Consider the following 20,768-nt stretch of genomic DNA (forward strand, 5'->3'; position numbering starts at 1 on the left):
TTTTGGAGCAGTCTTTCTACAACAAGCCTGCAACTCTTAGTCATTTTACTACCACAATAAAAAAGCCAAATTGTGAAATATCCATTTATGATTTCATCTGAATATGACCTACTTAAAAAAAACAACCTCATAAGGCACTTCCAATTGGAGAAACTGTCACATATTTCATAACTGTCATCAAATTGATCAGTTTTCCGCAGATCAAATGATACTACAGTTTACCACAGAAGTCATTTTCACGGTTCTGGTGTTGTAATTGCTATAAACAGAGAACTTGTTATTCTCTAGCATTGATTTACGTTTAACAGAAACAACACATTAACGGGAAGTTAATGTAATTTATCAAAATTGCTAACTATTATTTCATTGTTTTTGTACGTATCTTCCTGAGGTGTTCCGGGAATACAAACTTAAAGGGGATGTAATCTTTGGAAAAGTAAGGGGGTGCAATTTTTGTAGATGAGACTATAATGAAAAACATTACAAAGGATTTGGCTTTGGAAACCTGTATTGTTTTTTAGAGAACCATGTACAGTGAAATTGTTGCATGTCTGTAGGCATAAGTCAAGGACTAAAAAAAAGCTTTATAAAACCTTTCCTTTGTAGGGTCTTAAACTAGTCATGTCTTCTGTCGTGCGTGACAGTGATGCCTGATTCATTTTCTTGTCTCTGCAATTAAAAAGAACTAGGGGATAAAACATGCGCATGCGGAGTTGTTTTAATGCACAGATATTATAGTGAAGTTTTGGCTAACAAATCAATAACAACTACAGTTATACGAATAGTAGAATAAAGAAGTGGTATCTTTAAAGGGCACTTTCTTATCTTCTGTTAGCCGACACCTTGCGTGGGGGGGATATTGGCAATCTTCTTATATTGTGACATATAAGCACTTCTCATTAATTGAATCTAACTCAAGGGTCTAGTTAAGCTAAGAGGGATGAAGGATCTTGGTATTTATATTGTTTACACGAAAGTGTATAATTATATATATACATGTAAGTACCAAATCCAATATGAGTACCCTCTTTAACCTTTAAAATTGATGGTTGTTATCCAAAAAGACATAAAACATGGCAAAAAATGAGACTGAATTTAAGGACAGATGATACAAATTTTTCTTTGGAGGAGACTTAATATCATGTCACAGGTTTAGAAATCTGGATAATTCTTTTAATTTTTTCTCCCAAGATCTGGAAAATAAAATAGACGTATATGTTAGCTTGGTGCTAAGCGTGTAAAATAAACTTTCAAAAATATACCAAGTAAGGTGAATTTTAGTTGGAAAAGCAAAATGGTAAAATCAGGCTATGTGATATTTCTGATTTTTTTTTTTTTTTGTCATTTTGATTTTCTTCATAAAATTCACCTAACTTGGTATATTTTTCTAAAGTTTATATTACACTTTTAGCACCAAGCTAACTTATTCTGAAATTTGTTTTCACCTGTAAACCTTTATACTGAGTGTGATTTGAACATATTTGTTATTTTACTGAAATATTACTAATATTTTCCAAATCTATACCATTTTGCAGTTCTTGGGAGAAAAAAATTCGAAGAATTATCCACCTTTTTAAACATGTGACATATTATTAAGTCTCCTACAAAGAAAAAAAATGTTAATGTACCATCTGTTCTCAAAGAAAATTGTGATGTAATTAAAAATATCACAGGGCAGCAGTGATGATTTTTTGCACTCAAATACTCAGAAAACGCCGAAGGAACAAAAAAAGTTTCAAAGCTTAATCCTTTATGTGAAAAAATTAGAGTTTAGAAAACCCTATCACATTTGATGATAAAAGGCTTCTAAGCTAAGAAAAAACAGTAAATTTAGTAATACATGTATCATGAAAAGGAATCTTTACAGCTGCTGAACTGTTGAAAGTACATTACAAAAAAAAGACAAGGAAGCATTATCTTCATACTGGAAGAATTATCAGTAAAGTATATAGATGGCCATAAGAATGAAAGTGGAATGGCATGCATGTCAAACGTTGCAATATTAGATTTTTTCACGTTTATGATTATCTATATGTAATTCATAGTTTTCTAATTGTATTTATAATTTTTCATTAGTATTGTAATATTTTTCATTAAACATATGCAAAATTGTCGATGATAATTTTATCATGTTTTTGACATTACTTTGATTAGCGTGCTCCACAGTGACAAAGCATTTGATTTTAAAATAATACTAACACTAATTCCATTCGACAATCAGGCATTATCAAAATAAAGGTTTTTTGTCATTGGTCAATTGCAAAATTATTTTGTTTAAAAGCAGGCTAAATGTAATCGCTTTCCAGAACTCAGAAGTTGATATTGAAAAGATATTTCAATTTCTGATTGACAATACCTTTCTACCTTTAGAAGCCCTGTTCTAGATAGATTTTTTTTTTCTTTTTAAATAAACAGAACTCAAAAAAAAACTTGAAAGAAATCTTCACCTGTAGCTTTCGATTCGTTATTTTTATATTTCCACGACGTTATATCTATTAATACTGTACATTTTAATTCCTACACTGATTCGAAATATGTATTTGATCTGGAGATAAGATACCACAGAGTTGACAACTATTTTTCCTATCTGGATATTTTTATTAGAAAAAAAACATTGAAGATAATCTAACAACAAAACTTGTTGATGAAACTAGAGGTACTGTGAGCAATGAGCTCACTAAATGATATCCCTGCCTCCCATATGAATATAATAGCAGTGTCCATGTTTTGATCTGGAAAATCCAAAATATATGTCAAATCAAATAGTAAAATAGGAGATGCACACTGGCAATATGTAATTAAGATTCTGTGAAAGTTTCATTAAATTTCCTTCAGTGGTATGAGAGGAGTTGCGGATAAGAGATGGGTACCCCAAAGCGTAACAAACGGACGGACGAATGGACGAACATACCGATTACTATATACCCTCCCGCTTTTCAAGCGGGGGGTATAATAATAATGATCTCAAATATATCTTCAACATCTCCTATTTATGTAGCTAGAAATATACCATTACTTGTAATTATCTGATTTTTTAGATATACTCATAAGCATGCTCTACGTAGGTACAACTTCTAAAACGAGGCAAGGTAGTGACAAGTTAGTGAATGAAACCCCTAAATGAGAAAACGGTATCAATCTCATTAAAAGCCATCATTTATCGTGTTCTGTGATCAATACAATGGCCTTAATACTTAATACTTAAGCTTATCAACAGTCTCTGTCATTATGGAAAGTGCTAACCGACATTTTTTATACTTACCGTGTATTGTTAGATCATTATATTTACACATATTAGTGTCTAGGAATTCTCTGTTTGCCCGAACATGACAAGGAGTACACGGTGGATGTTAACGGTCGACAGAGGGTTCTTTCTCCTCCATGGCACTCGATCCCATCTGTGATGTTGATAGAGGTCTGTGTTCACGCTGCTCCTGTGTTGTATTATTTCAATGGACTTGCGATCGTGATCAGGCGCGGATCCAGGAATTTATATTATTCATATTATATTTTCATACTAAAACATTATTTCTTACATATTGATAAATCAGGAAATTATTTTTATGTTAGTACTACATGCATGAAAGATTTATTTACTAGTATCAATTTAGTATTGTAGATGTACACGTAGACATGGATAGTGATGTTCATTTAAATGTATTGTTTAACCCCCACTCTTTCCCAAAAAATCAATACAGTATAAGTACAGTATAAGCAATTATTGATATCTACATGTAATCTGATTGTTAGCTGTTGTGTATCAAAATCCCCTTTCCTTTTTAGCTCACCTGAGCCGAAGGCTCAAGTGAGCTTTTCTGATCAAAATTTGTCCGTCGTTTGTCGACGTTGTCGTTAGCGTCGTCGTTGTCGTTGTCGTCGTTGTAAACTTTTCACATTTTCATCTTCTTCTCAAGAACATCTGGGCCAATTTCAACCAAACTTACCACAAAGTATTCTTAGGTGAAGGTGATTCAAGTTTGTTCCAAACGAAGGGCCACGCCATTATTCAAGGGGATATAATTCAGAAAAAGTGAAAATTTGGTGGAATGTTTTAAAAATCTTCTTCTCAAGACCACTGTGCCAGGAAACTTGAAACTTATAGGGAGGCATCCTCAGTTAGTGTAGATTCAAGTTTGTTCAAATCAAATCATGACCCCTAGGGTAAGGGCGGGGCTACAATGGCCGATCAAAGTTTTACATAGAAATATATAGGGAAATTCTTTAAAAATCTTCTTCTCAAGAACCACTGTGCCAGGAAAGATGAAACTTATATGGAAGTATACTCAGATAGTGTAGATTCAAGTTCAAATCATGATACCCCGGGGTAGGGTGGAGCCACAATTGCTGATCAAAATTTTACATAGGGAATTTTATATAGGGAAATTCTTTAAAAATCTTCTTCTAAAAAATAACAAAACCATGATTAGTCATATATATGGAAGCATCCTTAGGTAATGTAAATTCAATTTTGTTCAAATCATGACCCCTGGGGTTAGGGCGGGGCCACAACATGGAATCCAAGTTTTACATAGAAATATGTAAAAAAAAAGTCTTTAAAAATCTTCTTTTCAATCATGGCATAGCAATGATTAGTCATATTAATATGGAAGCATTCTTAGGTAGTGTAGATTCAAGTTTGTTTAAGTCATAACCCCCGGGTCCACAATGTAAGTTCAAATGTAAAGGACAAAAAAACCACAGGTAGTCAAAGATATATGCAAGCATCCTTCGTTAGTGTGGATTCAAGTTTGTTCAAATTATTCCCTCACCCCTTTAAGGATTGGTTTGGACTACTTTTGGGTTTAAACTTTTCAATAATAACCTGATTTCTGCTTTTTTCCAAGCTACAGTGCTCAGGTGAGCGATGTGGCCCATGAAACTCTTGTTCTATTTTGAATATTCGGGTGAATAAACATACATCAATCTACATTGCGTGATGTGTACAATAAAAGTGCAGTAATGCGAAGGCGAAAGACAGTTTGGCAACAAGTGACTAATTCTGCATAATCGATCGGTTCTCTGTTACCTTTACAAAGGTAGATAAAGAACGTCTCTCTTGTGTAACCCAGCAGCTTCCATTAACGCTAATTAAATTGGTCCCCGACCGATCTGAATCTTCCTTTTATTTACTAATGGCTGCTTCCTTTTCATCTCTTTGAATTTGAGCATTTAGTAAAGTCCTTTATTATTAAAATGCTATTTTTAGTGAATGCATCCCTGATTAAATGTAAAACAAACACTAATAGTATTTTTTTATATATATATCTTACACATAACAGCAAAAAATTGAGCTTAATTTTAGGTCACCCGAGTGTCTTGAGCGACCTATTACTATTTGTTTTGTTGTGTGTTGTCCACAAATGTGCGTCGTGTGCATAGTTATGAACATTTTCAACTCATTCTTTTAGGCAACTTACCGCTTTACATCATCTCTCATGTACGAAATAAACGGAAAAATCTATTTCAGGTCTCTCAGCCCTTTTTCCCTTGGTGATGTGGGAATATCGGTCAAAATTAAAACAATCTCCACCAAAATTAGAAAATTTTTGTCTCTTTAAATTACCCAGCGGACAGGTTTATGGGGAGACTCATTTTTTTTGATATGAAAATAAAATGTACGTCACATATTTGAAAATATTATTTTTATGTATCTCACTAGATTATATATAATAATAATGGACCAGAGCCCTCTGTTCAGACGTAGGGATGAGGCTTATTTGGTCATTTTTTTCCCCACATGTTTTAAGATTTAAATTTTACTCAGGGACACAAATTAAGGAGGCAGATCATTTCCATGGTAACAAGCAATTCATCCGTTGCCAAAATTGCAATTTTTGTTATATAGTTTATCAAATATTGGTTAAGTTGTGGGTATTTTTAAAAATTAAATTATAACTTTGAAAACATTTTGTTTTTATAACATTTAGAAGAAAAATGACTGAGTGATAAAAAGAGAGACTTAGTAATCTAGCAAAAATGTTAAATATCTCCTGGCTCATGGCTTAGATCTCAGGATGGGGTTGACATTGTCGTATTTGTATATTTAAAATCCATTACACATATTTGAAAATTATCTTTATTACTACGGGTCATAAAGCAGGCAAATAGACTGGAAAATTATTTTGAAAGCACACCATGAAAATGAATTTAAAATCAATGTTACTTTTGTCCAAAGAACAAGTTCCATGATTTTTTAAAAGGGCATATGAAATTAACATTTATTATACATGTACAGGGTTCATTAGAGAAAAACTGAATAACTATCTAATGATTACATTATCATAACCTAACTAATAAGAATTTCGATTATAGAGTCTAGTCAGATAAAACAAGAGACCCAGTTGCATGCTGAAGTTATCAAAGCCTGGCAAAATGATAATAAAATGTTACATCAACATTGTTAAAATCATGTCAAGTATGGAACACCATATTCTAGCTTTAATAAGATTGACTACTTTGAGTTCATTGCATACAATCTTTAAATTGGAGACAAAGCTTACAGTACATCTCCTTTCTTAGTTCTAGTATAAGTGTTCGCCAATAAAACAAAAGAATCAACGAACTATTAAAATCAAAGATCTTATATTTCTGGAGTGCAAAATGAAGTGAATTTAAAATTTAGATTAGCCAATATGCTCAACATCTAATGATATAATTGATGAATTCTGATTTCAATGCATGAAGATCCAAGAAATAGATACACGCATATTCTAAATGAGAGAGTGCATTCACCTTAATATTTAACGACATACTTTTGGTAAATGATGTTATTTAAGTGTATTCTCCTTCAATTGTGAATCATGTTTCATTTTAGTTTACACTCCAGATAATTTTACCAAATTAAGTTCTATATCAGAAAGGAATCAATCGAACATCACGTTGTCATCAAAGGAGCCTAACATCTCTTTGTGAATAATGACAATGCAATATTTTATGTTATCTATTTAGCAGCAGAATACATTTGAAGGTCTCAGAGTACTGCTTTTTTCTCGAATCCATGAGTTTTTATTTTGTAAATGATGACAAATAAAGGGTTTCGAAGAATGATTTGGTCCATTTGCTTAAAAAGCAGAAAATTGTATTATGCTCACTGAAAAGGAAATGTTAAGGTAACAAAAACACCAGTTTATTTTCAAAAATAAATATTATGATATTTTTTATATTTTCTTACACTTGACTTTTATCGTTATAGTTTATTTGAATATCAACAATACTGAGCGTCTCTGTTGCGAAAGACATATGCAAGACAATAAGAAAATTTTACTTGATATTATAGATATTAAACAGTAACCTTCTAATTCAATATTTATTTTTTGATTTGAAAGTTTTTTTGATTCACAACACGATGTACTAAAAGAATCAATACCAGAGTTTCTTACGGGTGATTTTAATTCTGACATACTGACCAGTGAAAAACAAAACCTTTTCATAATATATTGCACAATGTAAAGTTAGTTGATGAACCAACAGAGTGATAAATCAAAGTACAGGCTTTTTTATTTCATTGAAATATGCTTTTCAATAAAAATGGAACACGTGAATATACTTACTAGTCATTAGTCATTTGCAAAATTAAAAACAAAACATTCTGATTGTTCACATAAGTACTCTGAATTTGATATTAAAAGGATGATTGGGTTTCTGTTTGACGATATCTATGTGGTTTTGAGAGGTCTTTAAACAATCTATTGGAATTCCTATGTGTACCATACGCCTTGCTATAAGCAGACCTATTTTTGTATTCACATGTAGCAGGCTTTGTTCAGAATCTTACACGTGAAAAGATACACTTGCTGTGACCTTCAACTTGACATTTAGATATATCGACAAAGCGTTGTCAATAAACAATGGTTTTTTTTCTATTCTTATATTAATACGACATATCCCATTGAGCCTGAAATAAAAAATATCACAGAGTCTGACATATCTGTTTAATATTTAGGTATTTTACTTGAGAAAGGCGTTAAATGTATTCTATAGCTAGGAAGCAAGCTTTTTGATAAACTTGATGACTTTACCTTTCCAATCGTCAACTTTGCTTAGTTATGCAGAAATATAATATGAATATCACCTGCATATGGGATTTAAATCTCCCATTTGATTTGATACGCACCAGCATGCTCTTCTTATGAACTATATCTAAAACGAGGCGAGTTATTGGCAAACAAGTTGATGAAACATGTAAATCAGCAATCTTGTTTAAAGACATTTTTTCGTAAGTTAAATGATCGATACAATGACCTTGTCAGCATATACAAAATACCTATCATTAAATCAAATACTGACAAACGTTTATCATTCTAATTGTGAGGCCATCATTTGCACACTGAACTGTCGACGGATTTCCCAATCATGAGAAGAAGCACTCGGGGATACTCACTTCTCCATGGTACTTGACCTCAACATTGATGTTTTAGAGGTCCGTGTTTGTTCTGCCCCGAAATTTGTATTGTTCAATGTATTTTTGAGCTTATGTTCTTATCTCCATGTACTTCATTATAAGTATGGATCGTTTCTATTTTGTTGTAGACAGTCACCAGTTATTTTATCCAATATATTGATTAACGCATCATAAAAAACTATGATAGTTTGAACTCGATAGACATAAGAACTTAAGATTACAGAACAACTTCTCAATATTTTATTTGAAATATAAATACAGTTGTATTTGAGAAAATAATATCTTAACAAAGTACCGGTCAGAATTCAAATCAATTGATTAAACTATCATAAGAGTCATATGGGATTCAAGATTGGTCTCTTATTGAAATGGATTGAGAACTATTAATTTTATATGACAGAATCAAAAGAATGATTCTACCTTTATGTGTATTCCATTAGGATTTGTTTTAGGTATTCCATCAGGCTTTGTTTTAGGTTCTTATTTCTTCTATGGGTTAGGGTTAGGGTTATGAAAAATTATGAAAAATTTAACTCATGACAGTTTAGATAACAATAATGTTTGAAATATGCACATATTGTAAATGCCCAAATATTCCTTATATTTCAAGAATCATTTAACCTGACAGTTGATAACAATACTGTATAATTTTATATAATTGTATATAATGAAACTTAAACTGCAGACATCCCTTTTATAATTATATGAGTTACATACAATTTAATTAATTGGCTGTGGATTTTAATCATGAAACATACATTTTTTTTCATGAAAATTACATGATCATTTCTTGGCCCTTTTTTTGTTTTAATGGAACTATTATTAAAAATATAGAATACAGTGTATATACAGCTTCTCATCCAAATTTTGCCAAATGGACATCTTATCATCCAGCAATGCATTGTATTTAGACAGGTTTGGTATTATAAAAGAAATACAACAGGAGAAAGACAAAGCTTTTTTTCCATTCCGCAAAATGTGTACGATATAGTCTCTCTCTATTTGCAAGATCTGTACATACTATATGTATTTAAAAACCACCAAATTAAACCGAGCTTATAATAACGAATAAATGGTAAATTTTTGTTTTTGTCATCCTTATTGAAGAAGAATATCATGATATTTCTGTTTTATGTCTTTTTCTATTCATTTGAACAACATAATTACCATTAGAATCCAGATGTATTGATTTTTTTCACAAGTTTCTAAGAATATTATTAAATGCCTATTGTAGATTGAATGAAAGGAAAATATCAAGATTTTTAATTATGGCAACTGCATTGTACATTTTAATCATATCTTGTCAATCATAATGTTCGTGAAAACCAGCGGCATATTGTACTCTCAAACTTTTACTTTCCATGACTAAGGTTGATTGCTATGAATAATTTGAGGAATACAAGGAATAAATGATGAGACAATTTCTTTTTAAAATTATTCCTGTCTTCTCAAATCAAAATTAAAAGTTGTATTTCAAAGCAAATTTTCGCCTTTGTTCTGTAATTTTAAGTGCACTTCATGTTACAAGTTTTAAGGTAGTCCAATCCTCAGGTTCTTAAAATTAGCAGTTTAGTAATCGAAAATACTCATAAAAATATTTCTGAATCTACAAAGTAATGTAAATTTACCCACAGAATTTCTTTAAATTCAAGCAAAAAAGTTAATCATATTAGGGAAAATCTCCAATATATATTCAGAAAAGGCGAATAGGGATATCAGCTTTGCATTTTCTAATTGCAAATTGATCAACAAATGTATTTTAGATTACAAAATAATAGGTATCCAGGCATCCAGAGAAATTGTATTCATTTTTATACTTATTTGGTATTCTATATCTTCTATTTCCTTTATGATTTATATACAAATATGATACATAGTGTCAAAAACTTTTGCTATCATTTCATGACATTACAAGTCACTCCTAATTTCATATTATGCTAATAAGCATTGGTATCTAAGGTTCGATTCAAGAAAATCTTACTTATTTAAAACTGTAATTATTTTTTTTTCTTTCATGGGGTACAAATGTCAACTTTTTATAAGACCTTTTCTAAGACTTCCATAAACCTTGAATCATATAAAGATGAATAAAAGGAAAATAATTGCACGAAAAGTTTTCATTTTCAAGCCCCATTTTGATGCTTTTAAATAAAATATTAATTTTTGGAGTTATAATTCCTGGCTGAGGATCGGATATCCTTAAAAGAAATGAACTGTAAACAATAAACATTCCTTCAAAATATACGTCTATACTTTTCTTTGGATTTCAACATCAGTTTAAAAATAAACTTATACTTTTCACAAGAGGTTTCGTAAGACCCACTACATGTTCAGTCTCGCGTTACAATTGATAAAGGTTAATGTATTCAAGTATATGAATTGGTAGTAAACTGAAACTGACGGACGGTCATGCCACAAGAACACAAATGGACAAGATCCAAATCAAAATGTATAATATACTACATGTAAATACATCGACTTTTATTTAACAAATTGGTTTTAGAGATTAAATTTGTCTGATGTTCAAAAATAAATATCTTGAATTTTTCAGCTCTCATTTTATGAATTTGAGACCAAGGGTTTAATGTTATGAATTTTTTTTTCTATTTCATTGCTTCTCAGATTGTTGCGTACTGTCCATGCCCCTATGTGTCAAAAGATCTTACAATGAGACAAAAAATAAATCTCATAATTTTAAGAAACTTTTTTGAAGTAAGCAACCTTTTTTGAAGTCGTACGAATTAAACCGACACATGTTGTTTTATAACTCAAAAAAAAAAATAAAAAAAAAAAAAAAAATCAAAAAACGGATATGATAATCAAATATGTCTAGTTAATAATCATTTTGTAGGATAGATAAATTGTTATTATAAAAATTTTGTTCTGTCTCGGACAAAGCTTTCCGATTAAAATTGAACTGAAAATATTTAGTTTAATGTGCAGGATGGTACATGTACGAGCTAGGTATGATCCAAAAGTAATGTCACTGTGTCCATATTTTTAATATTTGGCGTCATATTATGAAATATAATGTATCAAAAGATGCATATAAATAAATCTAATCAAAATCAAAAATTCCATTTAATAATGTCTATTTGAATTAACTTTATAGACGGTTAAAACATTCAGCATAAGGGGTGTCGTCGCGTCTCTACTAAACGTAACGTGTTAAAGTGTATATTGTTAGAATAAGAAAAGACAACCACATAAAAAAGTATCTAAAAGTGTTTTATCGCCCAATATTTTAATAGACAAAATTTAACGATATTTTTATAGCTTAATTAAAATGCGTTTTTTTTTTTGGTTTTTTTTTTTGAATATAAACATTGTTGTTAGAAAAAAATCGTTGAAACGAGCTGTCGCTGATTAGTGCTGTAATGCGTTTTTGCGTCAAAAAAGGGAAATCGCTAGTAGAGACAGTTACGACGCTTAATCAGAGACACAGAGGAAATAATATAAATAAGAAACTTGTTTGTAGACTGTTTCAGCGATTTTTGACGGGTCATGGGTAACAACTGAATAATCAGCAGAGGACAGGAAGACTGAAAAAGGGGTGTCGGGTGGAAACGCTCAATGATGTCTGACGTTGTCAAAAAAGAGAGACGTGTCACGATTTAATCAATATGAGAGACTTTAATTTTATCTTATGGCACCATTCAAAGTATTTTGACAGACTGCTAAATTATATATTGAGTAATTGTACCCTGGGTACCAATAATTCTTTTTTAAAAGTGAAATATTTGAATGTGTTCGTGAATCTCAAATATTTTTTAATGGAACGAAGAGAAGAGTATACGTGTATGACGGCGCGTATCCGTGGTGCGGCGACTACCATAATTGCACTTTGTATATATTTCGAAATTTTGAAAAGTATATATAATTTTCATTTAAATTTTTCAGGACTGATTTGCAATAAATGCAGCTTCGATCATGTACAGTTTTGGTGATTTACGTCGATTAGTAGCAATTTTGTCGAAGTTGTGACACTACTTTTGGATGAACCCTCGTACATTTCTTCAACAAAAGAATTAAAATTCAAGTTATTTTTAAAAGTTTTAACATACCGATTTTGTATTTCAAGGTTGAAAACATAAGACACAATTATGAATAATTTCTTTTTAATATTCAACAAATTGCTATTTATTTTAAATACTGTTTTGATACATGAAGCAAAAACATTTAAAAATATAATAATGTGTTCTAAATAGACGAGTACATTCGTTATAAAATTCAACAATTTATTTCTAGCATGTGTCACAACACGTTTCTTTTTAATCTGCTCCATGTATCCTGGCAATTAAACAAAATAAATATTTTAAAGTAACTGGTAACCGACTGGGAATCAATTAAATAATACTAAACTATCAAAGGAAACCAACAAAGGAATATGACATTTCTCTTTTTGAACAATGATAGAGCAAAATTTTATACTACTTATCTATGCAGGGTCCTAATTTTTTTGTAAGAGTTGATGTCAGGGTTTTGCTGCCTTTTAAGAACTCATTTTAAATAAGAAATTTACAAATATCATGAGAAAAAAGTATGCCTCATCTACACCAAATGAAGCATAATATTGACTTTTTCTGCAAGATAATACAAAAGCTTATTTCATTATAATCAATGTATGTATAACGAAGAACACATAGACGCAGGTTTTTGAAAGTAAGTTTTTTTTTCAGATTTGCTAACGAATTCTAGTAACTATTTGATGGAACCTAATCAGTGAAAATTTGAAACCCTTAATCAGTATCATATACTGTTTCAATTTGGTGAAATAATTTTGCAAGGGAAGAAAAAAATGCAACAGTATGTTTTAAACCTTTTCCAAATTACTTTATAGAGGGAGATAATGTAATGTTTTTTTGGGACATTCGAATTTCAAATTTTTATCCAAATACATATAATTGCTATACACTAAAGATTAAAATATTGTTTACTGGCAAAGTGTCCAATTGTAATGGGTCACTTGATTAAGTGTTATAGATGTTTCAGAGCAATTTATGTCAATTTTAGCTCATCAAGGTATGCTGAAATAACGTTTAATCACAATTTTCATTGAAAATGCATTACTGTGGAATCATCAATGTTCGTGGGGGACAAATGTTCGTATAATTCGTGGGTCACCTTTAACCACAAATTAACATTCCCACGAATATTTATTTTGTAAACATTATTATTTATTTAATATTCTGTATATACGAGTTACCCACGAAATTACGTACCCACGAACCACCAACAAACTTTTGCTTACCCACGAACATTGACCCCCACGAATCAAAATGATTCCACAGTAATTTAGCTTTGATTTTTTTATATAAAAGTAAAGAGAGTTGATGAACTGGTGTTCTGCAGGCATGTTTACGAAGCTATCTTAGGACTAAGAAACGTCTTAAGATATACTTACGACAATTCTTAAGACTAAGTGGGGTTTTCGAAAGTATCGTAACTTAAGAAAGTTCTTAAGAATTATCATAAAGTTACGACAGATTTAGACATATCTTAAGTCTATCGTAAGTAGAAATAGCTGCGTCCATGTTGTTGCTGGCTCGACGAAATCGTCGTATCAGACGTGATTGAGTATTGAGAGATATAGGAAGAATTCGAAAGACTGATTACTAGTGTGTCGGGACCGTTAACGACAGCTTTAAAAATTATATACCACTGTAATAGATTTCGTTAAATAAAATGTTTGATAAGACTATTAATTTTTGTTGATGTGTTTATCAAAACAAAATGTAATATTTACAGTTCGACTGATTAATGATATTGCGCACTATTTCATTTAAAAGAGGTATTTATATCTTTAAGCTCCCCCCCCCCACCCCCGAAGCCTCAATTAACGCTATCTAAAAAATCATGGATTTTTTTGTATTATGTATCTATCAGGTGATTTCTACAGATGTTGAATTACATTGTATTACACAGTTATTAATGTACTGCATTTGCACATGACACGGACGTAGCATAGATTTTGATAGAGGGAGGGGGTAGAAAAAGAATCCAACCAACATAGAAAAACAATCTAACTTACATTTTAAAAAAAATTGTCCTCGAAAATTTTGTGGCTCGAAAATCCACAGGCACCTGAAGTTACTTTATTTTTCTTTAAATAAAAAAATATAACCTTACCTAATAATAATTTATTTTTAGGTAGGGGTATATTTTTTATTAAAAGAAAAATAAATTACATCAGGTGCATGTGCAAAAATCTTATTTTGTGCTGGGGAGGAGGGGGCTAGGTTCCAACTTTTTTCAGTGCCAAATTTTACTCATACACTACTAGATTACCCTTTTTTTACTATACAACACAAAAAGGGGAAGGGGCGATCTTTCAATGAACATTTTCAATGGTACAATGTAAATAGTATGTTTGGACCTCCCTTCCCCCATGTTAAATTACGTGCCTGTATGCATTTACTTTCCAAGAGTACCCATGGTTAGAATTCTTATGACATTCAGTGCCTCACCCAGATGCACAACTTACATAGTAAGATGTAACATGTAAACAGAATAAAATTTAATCTCACTTAACCTGAGAGAGTCGCGGTGTAAGGAGGTGATCATTACGTCTCATTCGTGTTCGAATCCCCCTGTGGGACATGGAGACCGGTCCTTCGGATGAGATCGTATAAATTGAGGTCCCGTGTCGCAGTTGGTGGTGGCACGAAAAAGATCCCTCATTACTCAATGGCCCTAAGTGTCGAGAATACGATAAAATTTGTAGCTCTCCACCAGCAAGGGGTGGCCTCTCCATATGAGTGAAAGATTCTCGAGAGGGACGTTAAATAATATACAATTAATCAATCTTAACCTATAAGAGAGAGAGAGAGTTTTTTTCTCTGTCATAATGATTTAAGACGTCTTAGCTTAGGAAAATCGAGAGAGAGCTAGAGAGAGAGAGAGAGAGAGAGAGAGGAGAGAGAGAGTTTAAATGGGTTTTTCCGGATGACCAATGATTTAGTCTTTGGGGGAGAGGGCTCCTCCAGATTTGCCTACTTCCTTCCGAATTTGCGCTGCATTCCGTTTCACTCATGTAAATTGGCGCACTTTTCATCGTTCAAGAATTCTGAATGATCATCAAATGGCACTCTATTTGATTTTAAATGTATAACCAATGTTACAGTATATCGTTGAAATTATGTGATTAATAATTAAAAATAAATAATTTATATTCATAAATTAAATAGAAACTCCAATTCCTTTTTTTTTTAATTTATACGCTTTTTAAATATTTCCATAATGATGACATAACGTGTAGCATTATATATAGCCAAAAATTACAACTCTCTGATCCCTGACAATGGTTAAAAGTTTAGAGTATTTCTATGTCATAATGATTTAAGACGTCTTATCTTAGGACGGTCATAAGATAGCTTTGAAAAACACTTTAAGATAATCTTACGATGGTCCTAAGATTTTCTTAAGCTATATCTTAAGAAATTTCTTATGAACAATCTTAGGAAAGTTTCGTAGACATGCCTGCAGGTTGACAGGAACATATATGGTAAACAAAGTTAGAAAATCATAGGAATTTAAGCACATACGTAAATAAGTACATTTATAGTTGCCTTGAAGCACATATATTGTTTCTTTGAAGTGCGTCTCTCGGTAAATATTTTATCAGCTCTCTTTTCATTATTTGACGTGCAAAGTGTCATAAAGGGAATAGTTGATGAGCAATTAACCCCCTTCCCCGCAGTCACGCAATTTAACGCATATACCATTTCCTATTTCTAACACAAAATCACGCATATACCGTTTCCCCGCAATCACGCATTTTCACGCACTTAAAAAAGTTCTTTTAATATTTAATTTAATGCCAATTTCATTCTATTTTATACTTGCAAAAATCTCATAAGATAAGAAAAGTTATATTTGTATTAAAATTGTACGTCATAATATTATTTACGCTAAATTTAAGAGAAACGTGTACCACGCTATAAGGTGCTTGCGGGGAAATGGTAAATTTCTTTTTCTATGACGTGAACATTAAGTGTATGTTGCATAACTGTTCAATAAGTTGTAAAGAGTTAACATGGAAACATCCTCAATCTAAATTGTGTTCATCAATTTTTATTTCTTTAAAAAAATTATTTATCTGATGCCAGTAAACTTTCATTAACTCTTTTGAAATTCATACTGTATAACAATGGATAGAGTTATTTCATTATCAAAGGACTGACGTAATTTGGTCATCATACGAATACGGAAACGTATTTAACCTTTCTGAAGTAATTGGGTTGAGAAAACTTGAGCGATCGCAATTTTTTTCTGGTTAGACTGCAGTAAAAAGTAATGGGGCTTGGCTCTCTTACTGTGTCGATGTCAATTATATTTTCGTGTGAATGTGCACGGTACAGAAAAAAAAAAAAAAGACTTCACAAAAAAGTGAATGTTTAAAGTATTTTTCTGAAAAATGACTTCATCGTTTCATGAAATCTATGTTAAAGTTTATATTTTTGTTTCATTGGATGTCACCTTTTTGATTTTTAAAAGAAAAAAACTATAAAAAAAAAAATGTGTATGTACAGTTATAACGCGAAATCAGACACAAAAAACTTTTATGAATCTTTGTTATGAATATCTTGTAAAACAAACCAAAAAGAGAAATGTACAGAGTTATTACTTTTTATATACTCTATGTTATTTAGAAAAAATGATCAGAGACATATTTTGAAAATTGTTTAAAATTAATATAGAAACCAATGAAATCTTCAAGGAAAGTATAGCTTATATATGTAGAAAAGGAAAGTTTTGAAAAAGGTATTTTCTAAAAATGAAACCGAAATAAAATTTCAGAATTTAAAAACGGGGCTTATTTAAGAGTTGTCATTATTTTTCGAGAAACTAATGAAATTTTATTGGATGCTAACAAATTCTCAAAATTTCAATTGAAATCGAAAAAAAAATATTGGGAAAAAGTATCGAAAGTTTCAAATTAACAAATTTGGAATTTGAATTGTTGAGATATTTTTAACTATTTCCATTTTTTCTTTTATAATTGATACCTTGGCAGCATGTTATGGTCTTTACAGTTTTGTCCATGTCTTCAAAAGGTTTTCAAAAAGTAATACCGTCATGCAATAAAATCGTTTGAAAACGAAGATAATTGAAAAATAAAGTAAAACTAAACAAGTGATTCTGGTATTTTTCAGTCGCCCCAGCAACTATTCCAAATGATTGTTAATATGCCATCTCCTTGAAAAGAAAAAATTGTAGTTGTTACCGTTTTGTTTGCAATGTCTTTGATAAGGATAACGATAGACGAGAACATATCTTTATAATTGATATCAATTAAAATTTAGCAATATGTAAATGAGCTTTATTTTCTTTTCAGATGAAGATATTACAGTATTCAGCCATTTCATGTATTCTACTAATATGTTTGCCATCGACCAAAGGTAAATTTCCTACAATCATATTTACATTGTACATGTAATTTTCAAAAGTTATGTTCATTGGTTGATAATTTAGAACTCATTTATAAAAATCTCAAAGATTGATATTAAATGCCTATAAAATAGCCCAAACTAACCAAAGAGGGCAAAAAGGATCATTTTCTTCATATTATATAGCACCTCTTTTTAAATTCGGGGGTCTTCGCTCAATTTCTTTGCATTTTTTCCTCAAAGATTGCTTAAAATAATTATGCTTTTTGGTAAACAAAAACAAAGAGCAAAGATCAACCCACTATATCTGACAAATACTCCTTTATTTTACAACATTCGTATCATTCCGAGAAATACTTGAATATTTTTTTAGTCAGCGTCATATCACAAATATGGTTTAAATGCCACTATTCATAAGAGTTGCAAAGTGTAGTGGTTAGATTAAAAAAAGAAGTGATACTCGTGATTTTTATTGGGTTCAATTTCCAAGCACGACACCTTTAAGAAAAGCACTATTCTTTCCGATTAAAATTCTTCAAAAGAGTTTTGCTTGAAATAACTTCAAAGTTCAATAGTGAGAAAATAGCTCTATATTTTAAATTCATAATTTGGGTATATGCTTTTTGTATATTTGAAACTATGACTTTCTGCGAGTCTTGATTGCTCTTCGGCTAATGTCAGCTGCTGACAAGTATATCGAAGCATATACATATAAATTTTATTGAATGATTACAATTAACAGATTTTGTAAAATTTCTCTTTGTTTCAACTGCAAAAATTCATATAAATGCTGTTGATGTGAACTGATTATACGAGAAACAGCGTAAAAATAATGTCCTTTGTGAACCCTGTCCCCAGTTCAACTAACAATATTATACTCATTATACAAACTCCATTAATATAATTCGTCATTACTACTGGCTTGGTAAACTGCAGTATCATATTGCACACATTCGGAAGCTTCCATAGTTAATAGTAATGGTTTGTCAATTATTTCTGTTGAGAAAATTGAGAAGGTTTCATTAAAAGACAACTCAATGCCGCTCTCACTTAGCACAGACCTCAAAATACGAAGAATAAAGGTATAATTAAATTATGTGAAATATAAAATGTTTTTGATACAGTCGCAAAAAATGTCTAGTTTAACGATATCCCTTTCAATTTCAATAACTCACACTTTGCTGAGGTAATGCTAAAAAGTAAATATACGAGGGTGGATTCAAAAGTAATGTCACTGTGTCCATATCTTTAATATTTGGCGTCATATTATCAAATATAATATACCGGTACAAAAAAAGATGCATAAGAAAAAATCTAATCAAAATTGAAAATTTCATTTAATAATGTTTCATCATTTTAATTTTATAGACGTTTAAAACATTAAACAAAGGGGTTGACGCCGCGCCATAACTAAAAGTCACGTTTTAAAGTGTATATTTTTAAAATGTAAAAATATATACACGTAAAAATGCTTCTAAAAAGGTATTCTAATTGTCCAATATTTTAAAAGACAAAATTTACGACAATTTCTAGTCTTTAGATAGCGTCATTGCTATTTTTGATGATAAACATTGCTGTTTATATCTGATGTATCGAACAAAGGAAATGTCGAAACGAAATAAGATGCCGAAACGAGTTGTACTTCGTTTTTCCTTCAAAAGCAGTAAATCACCAGTAAAGACAATTACGATGATTATTTAGACTTGCAGAGGAAAGACTATAAATATCCCTGGTAAGCAACTTGTTTAGAGATGGTTTCAGCAATTTTGGGCGGGCCATGGGTCAATATTTAGTAAGCCAACAGTGGAATTGATTTGAATACCATTTTCGTACAATTGCATATCCACTACTCTCTCGCACTATGAACATGTAGTCTCCATCTGCGTTTATAGGACTATAGACGTCAACTGTTTCTGCTTTGAATGCAATTGCTCTATCACACTCGTGTAGAACAAACTCTACTACATCTATAGTACATGTTGAGAAGTATATATATGAAATATTTCCTAAAAGGAATAAATATAACCTTTAAATAATATTCTTTGAATAAAAAAAAAGAAGATTTTCAGAATATCTAAAATTGCTGATTTAATTCTTCAAAAATTCAATTTTGGTCAATGTATTTAATTGTATTACAAAACTTTTTAAAATTTGTAGATAACTGCCAAATTTTTATTTTTTCGTATCATGCATATTTGTACAAAGAACGATAACTCTTCACATTTGGATAATAACATTCAGAAAGAGAAAATTTCTTTTATAGTATATCTACTTCAAGAATGATATAAGCCATTAAAAATAAATAGAAAAACTAAAAAAAAAAATCGTAGAAAAGCACTCTGGAGTAATAATTGTTATAAAAGCATTCTCATTTTTCATCATAGTGTTAAATTATTGATTTTTGACAGAGGGTTTCAATACCGTTGATCGATGACGTCACAACTGCATCAAAACAAAAATTAAGAGATTGTGATGACGGCGCTGCTTGCATCCAGATAAATGTGTTTGAGAGGGAATTACTTTATAAATTGTTTGTGATTTATCAGAGAAAAGGATTATTGATCAGTTGTACTGATTTTAAAGCCGTATGTTTTTCATTACTGAAGACAAGAAGCCGCGTCCTTATGTAAGTCAGGATTTCCTCTGATAATTTTTAAAAAATCAAAGAATGCAAATATAAGTAACAAACAACGATTATTCAGTGAACATGGCATTATGAATAGCAATAGCTCTGCTGGCATATTTTCCATGATGCGCTAGCGCGCATCATGGAATATGCCAGCAGAACAATTGCTATTCATAACGCCATGTTCACTGAATAACGTTGTTTATTTCTTTTAAAAGTATACTCACGCGTAGAAATATACATGGAGGAACGTGCGCTTATGTGACGTCACAATGAGGCTACAGTAACGTTAGAAAAATACAACGAAGGGCAGCGAGAAATTCAACTATTAAGTATATTTTTGGTGCTTTAA

This window comes from Saccostrea cucullata, unplaced genomic scaffold (assembly GCF_032062105.1).
Source record: "Saccostrea cucullata isolate Sc308-1 unplaced genomic scaffold, CSIRO_AGI_Scuc_v1 ctg1121, whole genome shotgun sequence".
Classification (NCBI taxonomy): domain Eukaryota; kingdom Metazoa; phylum Mollusca; class Bivalvia; order Ostreida; family Ostreidae; genus Saccostrea; species Saccostrea cuccullata.